This window comes from Nicotiana sylvestris, chromosome 5, assembly GCF_000393655.2.
Source record: "Nicotiana sylvestris chromosome 5, ASM39365v2, whole genome shotgun sequence".
Lineage (NCBI taxonomy): Eukaryota > Viridiplantae > Streptophyta > Magnoliopsida > Solanales > Solanaceae > Nicotiana > Nicotiana sylvestris.
Genome location: NC_091061.1, coordinates 39,128,384 through 39,147,234, shown reverse-complemented (window position 1 = coordinate 39,147,234; position 18,851 = coordinate 39,128,384).

Genomic DNA, 18,851 nt, shown 5'->3' with positions numbered 1-18,851 from the left:
GATTTTAGCTAACTCAGATTCCAAGTTAAAAGTCTCTTGGCTAGCTTCAACTAGGGTATCACGGCGAGAATTCAAAAATACCCAACTCACTTCAATGGCAGATTTATCCTCAAGGATTTCATAATCCATTTCCCAGTCAGCAATTTCATTCTTTAATTTCTCATTTTAGCCAAGGCACAAGTGTAAGAAGCTTGAAGAGAGGCATGGGAAATTTCCAAGGCACAAACCTTATCAGAAGAAGCTCGGAAGTCTTCTTGTGCTTGAGTCAAATTCTGCACGAGCTCTCCAGCATAAGCCTCTTTCTCACCCAAGAGAGTCTTCAACTCTCTAATCTCTTCACTTGCCTTGGATAGTTGCTCGGAGAAAGAGGTTTCAAGACGAGCCTTTTCTTTATCCGTTTGACTTGAGGAAGCCTTTTCAACTGCCAACTCTGAAATCAAGGCCCGTACCTGCTGCTCCAAGGTACTCTTACTTTCTTCGAAGTACTCCACAACAATATGAAGGCTTTCATAGTGTTCCTTCCAATTGCACGTCTCTAATTGAGAATCACGCACTTATTGCTCTGAGAGGGAAACCCTTTTCATCATCTCCGTGCCGATAAGATTGGCCAATAAAAAAAGAAAAGGAAGGGAAATGAGAATCTCAAAGATAAATTTTTTTAAAGCACATCAAAGGAAAAAAGAGAAGGGGAATACCTTTAAAGAAGCGTGCACAATATCATTCATCAAAGTCAAGGAGTTATGACTCTCTAGCTTGGATCTTTCAATTGGTCCAATTAAGGGATTTAACCATACATCTGCTTGACCCGATTTCCTTAAGAGATTGCCTTCAGTGGGGACTTCAATGATCACTTGCCTTATAGCACCACTCCTACTTGAGGAGCCAACTTCAGCATGGTGAATGATTGGGGAAGGAATTGTTGAAAGAGGAATAGTAGAAGTAGGAACAGTAGAAGTAGTAAAGACAGTCTGGGGAGGAACGAAAACATCCAAAATCGGAAAAGAAGGAGTCACAGACATGGGTGTAGAAAAAGAAGCCAGAGGTGCTTCATCCAAAACTGGGACTAAGCCTTCACCATCAAATCCGCTGATAAAAAGCTGCTCAACAGAGTCATGAGCAGCAGCGGGAGCAACATCATCGTCAGGAATCACTACCGGAGCCTCAACAGACTCGGTAAGGGGAATAGAACGGTGGGGGGTTGCTTCTTCTTCATCATCAGAAATGATGCGTTGTAAGCACGTGATTTTTGCTTTACGAGCAATCGCTCCAACAAAAAAATAAAAATAGTGACAAATGATTTCGCTGTATAATTTTTCGATTTTTTCCGTGACATGTGTTATTAGTCGTTTGTAGGTCTGTCCATTTCGCATTTAGTCGTTATCAAACAAAAATACAAAAAAATATGTGTCATTAAAAGAAAATTCAAAATATATATGTGTGTACCGTCCGTTCTAGGTTGTGATTTAACTTACTTAAACATTTTATTTGGTATGATAATTATGTTGAAGTGCTATATTGTTATTTGTTTTAATTTCATTTTGCTTTATTAGTTATTTTTATTTTTCTTTAAATTGGAAAACAAAAGAAAGAAAAAAAGAGAGTTGAAATCAAGTTGGGCCAAAAAATAAGACAAAAAAACAGACCCAAACCAACGATCTGACCCGGTCCAAACCAGGCCTGCCCTGACCACCTCCCAAAACGACGCCGCATCATGCGTCTGATCTGGGCCGTTCAAACTCTCGATCCAACGGCTCAGGATCACTATCAGTAACCCGTTTCAAAACCCGACCCAGGAACCAATCCGACCCAACCCCTCATTTAAACCAAACGACCCCGTTTAACTATCAAACGACCCCGTCTCATTTCTCAGCATCAGATCTAAGCCGTTGAGATCATCTGATCTAACGGCTCAGATCCAATCAGACTCCCCATATATAAACTCAACCCTTTACCCCGCACCCCCTATCCGAACCCCCCTTCAGTCATCTCCTTCCCCAACCCCTTCTCATCCTCGAACCCTAGCAGCCGCCCCAGTATCCCTCGCCATTAAAGCCGGCGGCATGAACGCCGATGACCGCCTCCTGAACACCCTAGGACCACCTCACTGTCCTGAACACGAATCCACTAACCACGAGCCTCGAATCACTTTCGTTCGTCTCGAATCTTCATTTGAAGATTTGAGTCGAACCCGGATCTATGCCAAACCACCCCATCTTCATACCAGACACTCCCCTGACCTTCCTCGTGACCAAACCAAACTTGGTTTGGTCCGAATCTACCCACAACTCCCTAAAAATCAGATCTGGAAATCCAGACTTTAGAACACATGCACCTGGGGAATCCGGCCGGTTTGGACATGGGTTTGAGGTCTAATAGACCTTAATCAAGGTGTTCTCATGTGAGAACACCCTGATTAAAGTTTGTTCGGCCTCAAAAGTTCGAAGTTGAATCAGATTTGGGTCTGTTTGATTTAAACATTTTCGGTAAGTTTTCCTTTCTTTTGTGTTAGTTTTGATTAAGTGGTCAGCATGTTTCGTTGTGTTTGTTTGTTATTTTTTGTTATTTTTCATTCGGATTTCTTTCATCTCTGTAAAGACCTTTTATTTGGTCAATTGTTTTCTGTGTATGATTTGAATGTATTCTGTGATGTACATGTTCGATTAGATTAGTCGTCAAACGAATTAATTCATATAGCCCCAGTAATTGAACAAAAATTGTCTGATGCCCTTTAGGTCCCTGTATGTGTTGTTTATTTGAACGACTGATTATTACCCGTTATAATTAGTGTAGTCGACTTGATAAATGTCGTCGATTAGTCTCCTACGACTGAATGTTCAAATATTCTGAATGGGCCTGTATTGTGATTTGAATTGGGCATTGCCTGAATATTAGCTTGTAACTACCTTGTAAACAATTAAAAAGCCAGGTTGGGGCAGTTCTGAAATCGAATGGTCAAAGCCCAAAGTGCCCTGATACTGCAATGGGCAGGGCAGTGATAATCAAGGGCTAGCAAGGGTAGTCTGGGGTTTGAAAAGAACAAAAATGATTAGTTTAAATGAGCTGACAAGTAGGGTACTAATTTGGGATTAAATTAATGCCAATGGGGAACAAGACATAAGAGCATGGGAATTTAAAATGAATACTAAAATGAACCCATAACTCTTGATTAAAGAAAGCCAGGCGTGGGGAACAAAAGGGCTGGCATCAAAAGATGCTTAAGGATGGGCTTAATAGGGATGGGCAGACTGCAAGTTGCAGGAAGCAGGCAGCTTGGCTGCACTAGGTCGATTAGCTTATAAATAAGCTGTTTTAGAACATAAGGAGGGGCTGGAAATTTTAGTTTTGAGAGGGATTTTGTGAGTTAAAGAAAAGTGAAGAAAAACAGAAAGAAATTTCCAGAAAATACTGTAACTGAACATTGTCCAAAACTGCATAAGAAATCAAGCTGGTCATCCTAACTAGGTTGATTACTGTTCCATTAAGAGAAGCCTGTGTATCTTCAGCTGTGATTGCTACTACATTGAGTTTTGTGTGCTGTACATTGAGTTGTAGTCTTCCTGATTGTTTGAAACTGTGCTGGTTGTGTACTGAGCTTTGGTGGTTATTGAATTTCTGTTGGCTATAGCACAAAATATTCTGGTTCTTTTCTCGATTGGTCTTGTTTCCTATCTTGCTTCCTGGGAATATTTGTCTGCTGTTCGACCAACGTGTGAGCTTCATCTTCGTGGCTATTTGGTTGTTGCTGTGTATCTGTTGTTGCTGTGTTTACTGCATACTGCCTAGCTGATCATTCCTTCCTTCTTTGTCCTCCATACCAGGTACACAATTAATACCACAAATGTAACTGAAAGTTTGAGCATGAATGCAAAAGAGAAGACCTGCAGATTGTTTTTTATATATATACATGAACTGTTACTCTAAATGTCATGAAATAGTTACATTTTTGTTTGGACAATAGAAGCAGCCTACATACTAAGTATATCAATGTAGGTTAACGAATGCTAGCCTTGTATGTATGCTGCTAGGTGAAAAAATATGCCCAGTGTAATAAGTTGTATTTCAGACTTAGTCTGATGGTGTAGTATATTCTCTAATGTAGGCCAAATAGGAAAGCTATCCGTTTTAGTTAAAGTTCTTTCTCCTTTTGCCATATTGTCACATAAATTGATAAACTCATTTCACAGAACAAAGAATCAGTTTAGGGCCTCAACCTCATGAAGGTCGAGCCCAAATCGAAGCAAACCAAGTAGGCCCGCGACGAACTGGCAGAGGCCCAGGTCTGGCCTATCACGCATGGGCTGGATTTGGGCCTATAATTGTTTGTTCGGCTGACTGTACATACAGCCTCATTTCTGAATTTTTTTAGCTTTTCTGAATGTCATTACAAACAACTTGCAAGCATTTAATTAATTAGGACTATCTACTGTTTTCAATTGATAAAGACAAACACGACGAGAAACGTAGTTGTTATAGGATATCCTTTTAAAAAAAAATAAGAACGAGATGAGCCTCGATGAAAATAAACAAAACGCGCAGACGCGGGGCCCTTGTTTAAATGTGTATTATCAAAGCATCTAGGTTCCAGGACGGGTTGTTTAGCAAATCTCACAACTCTCCTAAAAATAACAATACGTTAGACGCTTTAGGCGCGCCTTTAATAATTTAATTTCCTTAAACTCGGGTGCACATTGATGTGACCCAAATCCAAATCTCAACGGAGTCAAAGTGTGTCGACGACCACGGGTACATTGATTGTAACGCGGTTCGAGATACATTTTCACAACGTTGCAATTCTTGATAAAAACAGTAAATGATAAAAGCGGTTAAAAGTTAAATTTTGCACATAAGTTCACACTTGTATAAAATCAGATAATCAAGCCGAATATAACAGTTGAGCGACCGTGCTAGAACCACGGAACTCGGGAATGCCTAACACCTTCTCCCGGGTTAACAGAATTCCTTATCCGGATTTCTGGTACGCAGACTGTAATATGGAGTCATTCTTTTCCTCGATTCGGGATTAAAATCGGTGACTTGGGACACCCTAAATCTCCCAAGTGGCGACTCTAAAATAATTAAACCAATCTCGTTTCGATTGTCCTTTAATTGGAAAAACTCCCTTGCGCCCCTCGGGCGCGGAAAAAGGAGGTGTGACAGCTCTGGCGACTCTGCTGGGGATCTTATACCCAGAACCACTGGTTCAGGGTTAAGAATTCGAGCTTAGAATAATTGTTATTATTTGGCTTTATTTATTATCTGATTATTACATGTTCTGAGCCTAATGTGCTAAATGCTGCTTTTACCGCTTTGATATTATTTGAACTGTATATAAACTGTGCCGAAACCTTTCTCTTCTTACCTCCGGGGATGTGCTCACTGGTTGAGACTCCCTATTCTGTTAGTGTCATACCCTAAATAAAAGAGGCTCGGAAAGTTTCTAAGCCGGCTGGCCTTTTGGTTCCCGGAAAGGAGCTCCTTCCTCAACTCGAGTTGTCCGCTCGGGTACACTGTCTAGAACACCGACCCAGGTTTTGAACATAGAATAACGTGACTTCATGCCGGATCCCTAGTAGGAACGCTTATTTGCATCATGTTGCATATGACTTAGGGGACTCAACACAGGGGTTGGGTCCGTCTAGGACTAGCAACCTGATATGAAAAGACCATTCTGATGCATCCTATTGTTTTCCGTGCATTTATTTGTCTCATGCCCGCATGCTGACCGGTGTTTGAATATTTGGAATATTGTGAGAAAAAGAGGGAAATAACGGTTAGGAATTGATTGTTTATTGTTGAAAAAAAAAGAAAACAAATACTGTCAAAACTCTGCCAAAATTTTGAAAAAAAAAAGTCGTTGTTCTGTTTTTCAAAAAAATAAAATATCAATAGAAATATAGAGTTTGTCTTGTCATAAAAAATTAAAAAAAAAAAGGAGATCTTATTTTTTTAAATGGTTTTTTTTATGAAAATAATAATAAAAAAGAGTCTTGTGTTGTCTTTACTTTTATTATTTGTTGCAAATATATGTATATATATATATGCGAAAAATTCAAAAGTTTTGCTTTACTTCAAAATGTATATATATCTTTATTTATGGCAAAAGTATTTGTCTTGCTAAAGGTCTAGAAAAGTCCTTTCAGGCTCCCAGTTTTCGGAACAAAAATCCAAAATATTTTCCGTTATTGACTTCTTTAGAAAGTTTATATATATATATACGAAAATTCAAAATTCACAAAAAATCGCATATATTTTTGTTTTTATCAGGATAAGTGTCGTTTGTTAAAATCTTATTAATAAATGTGCAGAATGAGCACGATTCCGAATGAACCCTTTTCAATCATGAATAAAATTCCCCTCCAATTGCGGCTCTGGTGGAATGATTTGGGCAAAGAAGGGCATGACGAAATCAAGAAGTATCTGAAAGGCCTCACGAGTTTGTTGGATATCAGGCCACGAGGAGATATCATAAGGGCACTAGTCCCCCACTGGGATCCTGCGCACAATGTCTTCCGTTTCTCAGATTTTGAACTTACCCCAACTTTAGAAGAAATAGCAGGGTATATCGGCAGCGCTGAGACTCCTTTGAGGCACAAATATCTGATTGCTCCAAGAGCTGTAGCAATACACCGATTCCTGGACTCCTTAAAGATAGTCAGAACAATTCATAACCCTGACTTGGCAAAAGGTTTTTGCAGCATGAGTTTCATATATCAAAGATATGGTCACATAGGAGGATTCGACAAGCCAGAAAACCAGTTGTGCAGCAAAGGTAATCGCCAAAAGTGGGAAGAACATAGACGGATTGCTTTCATGATAACTTTCTTAGGACTACTAGTATTCCCAAGAAAAGATGGGAATATTGACATAAAGATAGCAGGGGTCGTCAGTACGTTGCTCACACAGAGTGATAGTACGTTGGCGCCCATGATAGTATCTGATATATTCCGGGCACTCACTTCTTGCAAAGCCGGAGGAAGCTTTTTCGAGGGTTGCAATTTGTTGTTGCAAATGTGGATGACCGAACACCTATGTCACCGAGCCCAGTTTCTGAGCCATGGATCCGCAGGAAAGACCTGCATAGAGGAGTTCTATACCAGAGTTAATGAAACCTACCTACCAGAAGGAGTCACAGCATGGACCTCATATTTCCATACCCTCAACGCCAGTCAAATACAGTGGGCGCTAGGATGGTTACCGATCGACGAAGTCATATACATGCCAGCAGCCAGGCCCCATTTTCTCTTAATGGGACTTAAGAGCATTCAACCATACGCGCCGCATCGGGTTTTAAGGCAACTTGGGAGGTATCAGATAGTGCCGAAAGATGAGGATCTGAGCATCCAGGTAATCGAGATCAGTCCCGACGGCCAGTTTCCTGAAGCAAGGGTTCGTCAAATTTGGAGCCAATGTCAATACTTAGAAGCAAATACTTGTGTAATGAATCGGGCAAAAGGGGAAGTTTCGCCCGGGTATCAGGCCTGGTACAAAGGGGAGACATCATCTGGAAGACCGACCAAAAGACCTCACCTGCAAGAATTTGCCAAATCTTCACAAGAACAGTGGGGCTGGTTGGCCAAAGAGCAGGAATATCTTGTCAAAGCAGGCAAACTGAAGCAACAAGTTCAGGATATGAAGTTTGAGTGCCAATTACAGTCTGCTGCCCACAAGGGAGAAAAGAACAAGTTAATCAGAGAAGGCGAGATCCTCAAAGCTCAGATCCGGAGAATGAAAAAAGAGGCTAATAGCCAGCTGAGAAGCCGGGCAGATAAAAGATTGATAGCAGGGTTAAAGGATCAGGTTGCGGAATGCCAGGAAGATTTGGAAAAAGCCAGGGCCAGCACGGCAAAATTCCGAACCAAGTGGGCAAAAGGTGCGATGGCTCGGAGGCAGCGCCTGCAACGAATCATAAGGGAGTATGAACTGAGCATCGGGACATTAAGGGAAACGAATGCCTCTCTTCGAGAAAGGATCCTCAAGTAAACACGAGATGCCCAAGCCGACAGAAGGCAATGTTACGATGCAATGACCAGAATGGAAAGGCAAATGGAGATGTTCCAGGATCAGCTTGCCAACAATGCGCAAACACTGGGATTGAAGAACCAACAGATAAGGCATTTGTTCGCAGAAAGGGACAACATCCGGGGAAAGATCCACGAGATTGGGCGTTACATCTACATGAGATGCCTGGCATGCGAGCAAAAGCCTCGAAAGACCCTCCTTGTTTCCATCATAGGTTGCGTCCACCGAATCATGAATGAGTTGAAAAACCTGCAGAGGGACCTCACACCAAGGGCCGCAGAAAGGCCGAATGATGCCTCGCGAGTCCCTAAGTTGGAAAATTAATCTTTGGTTGAGTCCTGTTTATTTGGCTTTGTCGCTTTTCCATATGTTGTTTTCCTTTCTTTTAGTCAAAACGGGTTAAGAGTTGTGGAGTCTGTACTATTGCTATTCCTTGCTTGATGTAATTTGTAATAGCAAAATTTTGAGAATGAACTTAATGATTTCACAAGAATTGTGTGTTTTTTGCTTTAAGGCAGAACTACGCCTGGTCTGATTCACGCGGGGACGTGATACGTAGGCAATCCCCATAAGATTTGACCGCTTTTAATAAATAAAGAAAAAAATGTAAATAAAATAAAACGCGGGGTTTCGCAAAATACTTTAAAAAGAGACGAATGAACAAACCGGGATGACGCATGTGGTTTGAAGCAAAGCATGTAGAAACGGTTAACTGCCTAGGTGCATTGCATCCTCTATGTGTTATGATCAAATCTGTTAAGCTCTAACACTAACAAAGTTTGTTGTTGTCTGATACCAGACAGTTAGTTGTTAAAGAATTCTGGCAACACATTCATACCAAACCAGATCCAAAGGACCGGTAGCAACAAGCATGACTACTTCAGAGAATAGTAATGAGGAAGAAAGGCCGATGAGCCAGTTGTTAAAAGAAGCGATGGAAAAGATTGAAAGGATGGGACTAGAAATGAATGCAATGCAACTAGCCCTAGCCAAAACACAAAAGAGTCCTGAAACACTGGGACACATGCCGGAGTACCCTCACTCTGGCCCTTCCACAAGCCGCCCAAATCCCCTCTATCATCAAGAAAGAAGCCCTCATGATTCCCAAGCTCCACCACCCCATCAACCTCTCCCAACACCCAATATTCCCATTTTTGTGGGACCTACATCAGCCCCTTTGCAGCGAACGACTAGTGAGCCATTGTTTCAGGCTCACGATACCCAATACTATCCCCCTGAGCCTACATTCCATGCACCCGAACCACAGGCTTACAATCCCCATTTGGAAGTACCGGCAGAGGTTGAGAAGCCGGTTAAGGCCCCTGAACAGGATGAAGTGTTGAGAAAGTTCAAAAGCCTGGAGCAATCCTTCAGGAACTTGCACGGGCTGGGCAATCAAGTCAGCGTGGCATACAAAGATCTGTGCCCTTTCCCAGATGTCCAACTCCCGGCTGGGTTCAAGATGCCCAAGTTTGATTTATATGAAGGGCACGGTGATCCCATGGCACATTTGCGGGGATTCTGTAGCAAAATGAGAGGGGCAGGAGGCAAGGATGAGCTTTTGATAGCTTATTTCGGCCAAAGTCTGAGTGGATCTGCACTGGAATGGTATACCAGGCAAGATTTCAGCAGGTGGTACACGTGGGATGATCTGGCGCAGGCTTTTGCAGGTCATTTCCAGTACAATCTAGAGATAGTCCCTGACCGTCTCACGTTATTGAGAACTGGGAAGAAACCCGGGGAAAGTTTTCGCGAGTTCGGGTTCCGCTGGAGAGAACAAGCAGCTAGAGTCGATCCTCCCATGAGAGAGGGAGAGATGGTGGACTATTTTTTGCAGACATTGGATCCAACCTACTTTGGTCACTTGGTGACAACGGTTGGAAAATCTTTCAACGAGGTGGTCAAAATAGGGGTCATGATAGAAGAAGGTTTGAGGTCGGACAAGATCTTGAACTATTCGGCACTTAAGGCCACAACCCAGGCTATTCAAAGCGGCACGGGAGGTGCATTGAGAAGAAAGAAAGAAGAGGTTGCCACGATCGAGGCAGGCAGTTGGTCCCGGGCTGGCAGGCCCCATTACAACCAACCCAGGCCTCACAGGTCAAACTACCCATACAACCCACCACAAAATTTCTATCCACCTCGAGAACCACATTGTTCCGTACACCAAGCCCAGGTATACACTCAGCCTCCGGTTCGCCCACAATGGCGCGCACCGGCTCCCCAGAACATATATGCACCACCACAAAACACCTACCCTCCACCAAGGGCATATAGAAACCCTTCAGGGGCAGGTTTCCGGGGAAATCCAGATGCTAGGAATGACAGGTTGCGGAAGCAAAGAACCTTCACCGAACTGGGAGAAACCTACACCGCTGTGTTCCACAAGCTGCGGCAATTGGGTTTGGTTAGTCCTGTCCATACTCGGGAACCAAATCCCCCGCCTCAGAATTTGGATCGTTCAATCAGTTGTGAATACTGTTCAGGGATGCTCGGGCACGATACCGAGAAGTGCTGGAAGTTAAGGCATGCCATACAGGATCTTATTGACACCAATAAGATCGAGGTCCAGACACCGGAGGCTCCTAACATCAACCAAAACCCACTGCCAGCGCACCACGAAACTCACATGATTGAGTTGGTGTGTGAGGGAGGAGAATTAAGAAAACCCTCACAAACAGTGATGATGATCCAAGCCGCCCCGAAAGAAGTCTTAGCCAGTGGAGGAACGAGTGTACAGTCGCAGGGAGAAGGCATCAAGCCGGTAGTGATATGGGGGAAAAGCCCATCCATCATAGCAAGCAAACCCGAGCCAAGCAAGTTGGTAATACCAGGGATCCTGCCCACACCGGCAGTCATGTTGAAAGGGGTATGTAGAGAACGGGTGACCATAAAGCCGGTGGTCCAACTGCCGATGATTGACAGCAGGGCTGTGCCCTGGAAATATGAAAAGGCAGTGGTGACGTACCAAGGAAAACAGGTGGAAGAAGTCAGTTGTGAAGCGCAAGGGCTGACTCGATCAGGTCGATGTTTTGCTCCGGTGGAGTTAAGAAAAACCAACCCAGTGGCAACCAAGAAGCCAGTGTCAGAAGAAGAGGCTGAAGAATTCCTGAGGAAGATGAAAGTACAAGACTATTCTGTGGTTGAGCAGCTGAGAAAAACACCTGCCCAGATCTCACTATTGTCATTACTCATCCATTCTGAGGAGCATCGTCGGGCCCTGTTGAAGATATTGAACGAAGCTCATGTACCCAGTGAGATTTCTGTAAACCACCTGGAAACCATTGCCAGCAAGATTTTCGAGGTGAACAGGGTAACATTCTCAGATGATGACCTGCCGGTGGAAGGTACGGAGCACAATAAAGCTCTATACCTGGCTGTCAAATGTGAAGACTCGGTGGTAACCCGAGTATTGGTGGATAACGGCTCAAGCGCCAATATTTGTCCCTTATCCACCCTGGACCAGTTAAAGATTGACCGTGGAAGAATCCGGGAAAATAGCATCTGTGTCCGGGGGTTTGACGGAAACGGAACAGCCACTGTGGGGGATGTTGTACTTGAACTGACCATTGGTCCGGTCCTGTTTACCATGGAATTCTAGGTATTAGATGCCACAGTTTCTTATAACCTGCTGTTAGGACGACCCTGGATTCATGCAGCCAAAGCGGTGCCTTCCACCCTACATCAGACAGTGAAGTTCGAGTGGGAAAGACAAGAGGTCGTGTTACACGGCGAGGATACAACATGCACCATGGGCGGAACCATTGTACCTTTCATAGAGACCGCTGATGACAAAGGTCCTTGGGTCTACCAGATTCTCGATACAGGGTCGGCCAACAAAATTTCTGAAGGAGAAATCATCCCGCACCCTAGGGTAGCTGCCGCAACAGTCATGATGGTATCAGAAATGCTGGGTAATGGATTTGTGCCGGGAAAAGGCCTGGGAGTTGAACTTCAAGGGATAGTCCAACCTGTTTCCCTTCCTAAGAATCTAGAAACCTTCGGGTTGGGGTTCAAACCAATCGCAGCAGACAGGAAGCAAGCGCAAAAAATGAAGAAGAGGGTCTGGTTTCTGCCTAAACCAGTGCCACGCCTCTCAAGGTCTTTTGTCAAAGCAAGTGCCAAGGGGTCAGCGATCCCAAAAATTCGAGGACCTTTGATCGGTATAAATGAAGACCTGAATCAGAGTTTTGAGAGGCTATTCGCGGATGTCAGTATGGTGGAAGCTGGAGAAGGTTCCAGCCGAGCAGAGATACAATTTGTGGGGCCTGAGGCCAAGACCAACAATTGGACGGTTACTCCTCTTCCTGTCCGAGGGGAGTCTTGGTAGTAGGCTTTGATTAATGTTTTGTTTGTTTGTTTGTTTGATCGGATTATTCAAGGGTGTAATCCCAATTTTACTTTCGTTTTGTAAAAGTGTGAACCCTTTTTATCCTGCAAATTTAATAAAGTTCTTTTCTTTTGTCCCATTTTAATTTCTTGTTTTGTTCTTTTTTCTTTCTGAACAGTTCTCTTTTTACTGGTTCTAATGACATGGCATGCACAGCGGATCTTCGACCTAGTCTAATAAATCAATCTGAAACCGACTCAATGATGCAAAAGGTCGTTTGTGACGATGAATCTGAATGTGACGAAGGTGAAGCCTTCGAAGAAATAAACAGAGAACTGTGCCAATTTGAAGAGAAACCCAAGCCTAACCTAAATGACACCGAGGCTGTGAATTTAGGAGACGCTGATAACGTCCAAGAGACCAAAATTAGTATCCACATTGAGCCGAATGTCAGAGCAGAATTGATCAAAACTCTCAGGGAATTCAAAGATGTTTTTGCATGGTCATATGATGATATGCCTGGATTAAGCACCAATTTAGTGGTTCACAAATTACCCACTGACCCGGCATACCCTCCGGTCAAGCAAAAACTAAGGAAATTTAAAACAGAAATGAGTGTAAAGATCAAAGAAGAAGTGATCAAGCAGTTGCAATCGAAGGTCATTCGGGTCACTCGGTATCCCGAGTGGTTGGCCAATGTGGTACCAGTCCCAAAGAAGGATGGAAAAATCAGGGTGTGCGTCGACTACCGCAACCTCAACAAAGCAAGTCCCAAGGACAATTTTCCGCTACCTAACATTCATATCCTGATCGACAATTGCGCTGGGCGCGAGATCGGATCCTTTGTGGATTGTTATGCGGGTTATCATCAGATCCTAATGGACGAAGAGGATGCTGAGAAGACAGCGTTTATTACGCCATGGGGAACCTACTGCTATCGGGTAATGCCGTTCGGGTTAAAGAACGCCGGGGCAACGTACATGCGAGCAATGACTGCTGTGTTTCATGACATGATACACAAAGAAATAGAGGTGTACGTCGATGATGTGATCATCAAATCTTGGCGTCAGGAGGACCATGTAGCAGACCTAAGGAGATTTTTCCAAAGACTCCGGAGGTATGATATCAAGCTTAACCCGGCCAAATGCGCATTCGGGGTTCCATCAGGAAAGTTGCTAGGATTCATCGTCAGTCGACGGGGGATTGAGTTAGACCCATCCAAAATTGAATCCATCCGAGATTTGCCACCGCCAAGGAACAAAACAGAGGTAATGAGTTTGCTGGGTAGACTCAATTACATCAGCAGGTTCATCGCTCAACTCACAGCAACTTGTGAGCCCATATTTCGGCTGCTGAGAAAGGATGCTGCGGTAGGTTGGACAGCAGAGTGTCAGGAAGCTTTCGACCAAATCAAAGGGTATCTGTCTAATCCACCCGTATTGGTCCCACCTAAGCCCGGGAAACCCCTAATTCTTTACCTGACGGTCTTGGAAAATTCATTTGGTTGTGTATTGGGGCAACATGACGACACAGGAAGGAAGGAGCAGGCCATCTACTATCTTAGCAAGAAATTCACAGTGCATGAGGTCAAGTACACTCAACTCGAGAAAACATGCTGCGCCCTGACTTGGGTAGCTCAGAAGTTGAAGCACTACCTGTCTTCATATACTACTTATCTCATATCCCGCTTGGACCCATTGAAGTACATCTTTCAGAAACCTATGCCCACGGGAAGGTTGGCAAAATGGCAAATTCTGCTCACAGAATTTGATATCATCTACGTAACGAGGACGGCCATGAAAGCCCAGGCACTGGCAGACCATTTGGCGGAGAATCCCGTTGATGAAAAATACGAGCCCTTAAGAACGTATTTTCCTGACGAAGAGGTAATGCATACAAATGAGTTGGAATTACCTGAGGAACCGGGTTGGAAGCTTTTCTTCGATGGAGCTGCAAACGCAAAAGGGGTTGGAATAGGAGCAGTACTCATTTCTGAAACAGGACGGCATTATCCTGTCACGGCTCAACTACGCTTCTATTGCACTAACAATATGGCCGAATATGAGGCTTGCATTCTGGGTCTGCGCTTGGCTGCTGACATGGATGTCCAAGACGTCTTGGTCTTGGGAGACTCGGACCTCTTGGTACATCAAATTCAGGGTGAATGGGAAACACGAGATCTGAAGCTCATACCATACCGACAATGCTTGCATGATCTGAGCAAGCAATTTCGATCGGTGAAGTTCAAACACATCCCGAGAGTTCACAATGAGGTTGCAGATGCTTTAGCCACCTTAGCATCAATGCTGCACCACCCTGACAAAATGTATGTTGATCCTCTGCATATCCAAGTCCGTGATCAGCACGCCTACTGCAATACCATAGAAGAAGAAGCAGATGGCGAACCCTGGTTTCATGATATCAAGGAATACCTCAGAATGGGGATATATCCAGAACATGCCTCTGGAGACCAAAAAGAGCCCTTCGGCGTTTGTCGAATGGTTTCTTCCTCAGTGGAGGAGTATTGTACAAAAGAACCTCGGATTTGGGATTGTTGAGATGCATAGATGCCAGTCAAGCAATAATGGTTATGGAAGAGGTACATGCGGGAGTTTGCGGACCGCACATGAGCGGATATGTATTGGCAAGAAAGATCCTTCGAACAGGGTGTTATTGGCTCACCATGGAACACGATTGCATCACTTTTGTGAGGAAATGCCATCAATGCCAGATACATGGGGATTTGATTCATTCTCCGCCAACAGAGTTACATACGATGTCAGCACCTTGGCCGTTTGTGGCATGGGGCATGGATGTCATTGGGCCCATCGAGCCGGCAGCATCCAACGGTCATAGGTTCATCCTAGTGACCATTGATTACTTCACCAAATGGGTTGAGGCTAAAACCTTCAAATCAGTAACCAAGAAGGCGGTGGTGGACTTTGTTCACTCCCATATCATCTGCAGATTTGGGATCCCAAAAGTGATCATTACGGATAACGGTGCGAATCTTAATAGCAGCCTGATGAGAGAGGTGTGCCAACAATTCAAGATTACACACCGCAATTCCACCCCATATCGTCCCAAGGCGAATGGAGCAGTCGAAGCAGCCAATAAGAATATCAAGAAGATACTGCGAAAAATGGTGGAAGGGTCCAGACAATGGCACGAGAAATTACCCTTTGCTTTGTTGGGTTACCGCACTACCGTCCGGACTTCCATAGGCACAACTCCTTATTTGTTGGTGTATGGAACTGAGGCCGTGATACCAGCGGAGGTCGAAATTCCGTCCCTCCGAATTGTCGCTGAAGCCGGGATTGATGATGATGAATGGGTCAAAGCTCGATTGGAACAGTTGAGCCTGATAGATGAGAAAAGATTGGCAGCAGTATGCCATGGTCAGCTATACCAGAAGAGAATGGCAAGAGCGTATAATAAGAAGGTGCGCCCCAGGAAGTTTGAAGTAGGGCAGCTGGTATTAAAGAATATCCTCCCACATCAGGTCGAGGCAAAAGGCAAATTCGCCCCAAATTGGCAAGGGCCTTATATCGTGACCAGAGTATTGCCCAACGGTGCTCTGTGTTTGACAGATGCCGAGGGTAGATGTGTCGACATGGCTATCAATTCAGATGCAGTCAAGAGATATTATGCGTAATTTCTTTAATTATGGCAATTTTTGGTTTATTTGTTTGTATTTGGCATTTGTTGAATAATGAGATGACGGAGGCAATTCTTTCTTCTATCCAAACACTGTTTAACCCTTGCTACCCCCTTTGAGCCTTAAGTTATTCTTTCATACCCCTCTTTTGGAATCACTAATGGAAAAGACATGGAAAAGGAGAAAAAAGAAAAGAGAAAGATAAATGAAAAAAAAAATGATCATAAAGAAATACAAAACCGTGGGAACTACGTTTGACCTGATTCCTCGAAGAGGATACGTAGGCGCCTCACGGCTCGGTCATAGTATGCATCATAATAAATATAGGATGCATAATGTACATAGTGTGCATAATAGGCACAGCGTGCGTAACGCACATAGCGCAACATAAGTGTAAAAAAATAAATTCCCCAAGCAAGAAAACTAGGGCAGAGGTTATGTTTTAAAATCCAACAAAGGTTTGATTCCAAAAGTTGTAGCACATCACCCATCAGATTATTTTCATTTTTCATAGCCTTTCTTTAACTCCGCACCAAAACCAACATCAACGTCCCAAAGACCTCCCGATCAATGTTCAAGAGATGTCAAGTCAGGCAAATAAGACCGAGAATAATACACCAATCCCCAGCAAAGAAGAGGATCGTAAGACTGGAAATGAATTGATAGTCGAAGGAATCTCCAGAAGAGAGGGTCGTATCTACAACGCCCCGATTCCTCGAAAGAAATAAAATGAGAGAGTCTCATCGGTGAAAACCTTCGCAGGCACCGAGAGGCGATGTAAGATGAGGGATATGAAATGAGAGAGTCTTATTGGTGAAAACCCTCACAGGCACCATAAGGCACCGGGAGATGAGAGAAAAGAGAGAGTCTCATTAGTGAAAACCCCTCGAAGGGCACTATGAGGCGACGAGACATATAAGCAAAGTTGCCACATTCGAAACGAAATGAACACTCCTTTATCATCCCCAGCAAGTCAAACCATCCGGCAAATCGATTGATACAGATAGACTGGGTCGGGAATCTATGGTGCACGTCATGATCACGGGGACCAGTCATGTCCTCCAGATAAGTTCCTTTTGATTGTCTCCTCCCACAAAAAATATTGGTTCAGAAAGATTTTCTCCTTTCCATAGCTTTTATTTCTTTTCCTAAAATGTGTCTTGAAAGGATTTTTCAAAGCTTACTACCAGGAACCAAAGGGGAATTCATCCAATGCAGGATAATACAAACAGTCTTAAAGACCGGTCCCAGGCAATGCAGGGATTCGTGCTCGGGAATTTTGGAAGAAGTAAGCTCCAAAGGGAGTAGTTTCGGGAGTTAGAAGCAGACTCCCACATCATGTGTTTAAAAAGAAAGCAGAAAAGGGGATAAATTGAAAACCAATCCCCAGCAGGCTAGAGACCCCCAACAGGCAACTTTGCCCGCCAACCAATTATGGGGACAAAGAGCAAGAAAAGAGGAAGAGAGAAAAATTGCTCGCCAGAAAGGCACCCTCTACCACCACGATTAAAACTGACCAAATCCTTTTGTCTGTTGCAGGGGAACAGAGGATTGATGAGGGCAGCAAGATGCAACGCCATGGAAGTCACCAAAAACCGGGGCAGAAAATTTTCTGCCGATTGTCGAAAATTTTCTCGGAAGAACGGGGAAACAATTTGGAATACTTTTAAGTTCTAGGTCGCCCACCAGTATAATGCGGGAATACTTTTAAGTTCTAGGTCGCCTACCAGTATAATGCGGGAATACTTTTAAGTTCTAGGTCGCCCACCAGTATAATGCGGGAATACTTTTAAGTTCTAGGTCGCCCACCAGTATAATGCGGGAATACTTTTAAGTTCTAGGTCGCCCACCAGTATAATGCGGGAATACTTTTAAGTTCTAGGTCGCCCACCAGTATAATGCGGGAATACTTTTAAGTTCTAGGTCGCCCACCAGTATAATGCGGGAATATTTTTAAGTTCTAGGTCGCCCACCAGTATAATGCGGGAATACTTTTAAGTTCTAGGTCGCCCACCAGTATAATGCGGGAATACTTTTAAGTTCTAGGTCGCCCACCAGTATAATGCGGGAATACTTTTAAGTTCTAGGTCGCCCACCAGTATAATGCGGGAATATTTTTAAGTTCTAGGTCGCCCACCAGTATAATGCGGGAATACATTTAAGTTCTAGGTCACCCACCAGTATAATGCGGGAATACATTTAAGTTCTAGGTCGCCCACCAGTATAATGCGGGAATACATTTAAGTTCTAGGTCACCCACCAGTATAATGCGGGAATACATTTAAGTTCTAGGTCGCCCACCAGTATAATGCGGGAATACTTTTAAGTTCTAGGTCGCCCACCAGTATAATGCGGGAATACTTTTTAAGTTCTAGGTCGCCCACCAGTATAATGCGGGAATACATTTAAGTTCTAGGTCACCCACCAGTATAATGCGGGAATACATTTAAGTTCTAGGTCACCCACCAGTATAATGCGGGAATACATTTAAGTTCTAGGTCGCCCACCAGTATAATGCGGGAATACATTTAAGTTCTAGGTCGCCCACCAGTATAATGCGGGAATACATTTAAGTTCTAGGTCGCCCACCAGTATAATGCGGGAATACATTTAAGTTCTAGGTCGCCCACCAGTATAACGCGGGAATACATTTAAGTTCTAGGTCGCCCACCAGTATAATGCGGGAATACTTTTAAGCTTTAGAGTTTGGAATCAGTAGCCCCACCTGAAGACGGGAGGTTACAACAGAGAGCCCCAAGCAGGAAAAACAACAAAATCCCCAGCGCCAAGAAGCAGAAGTATGCCAAAGCAAGCGCACATTCAAAAGCAAGAAAGAACGCGTCT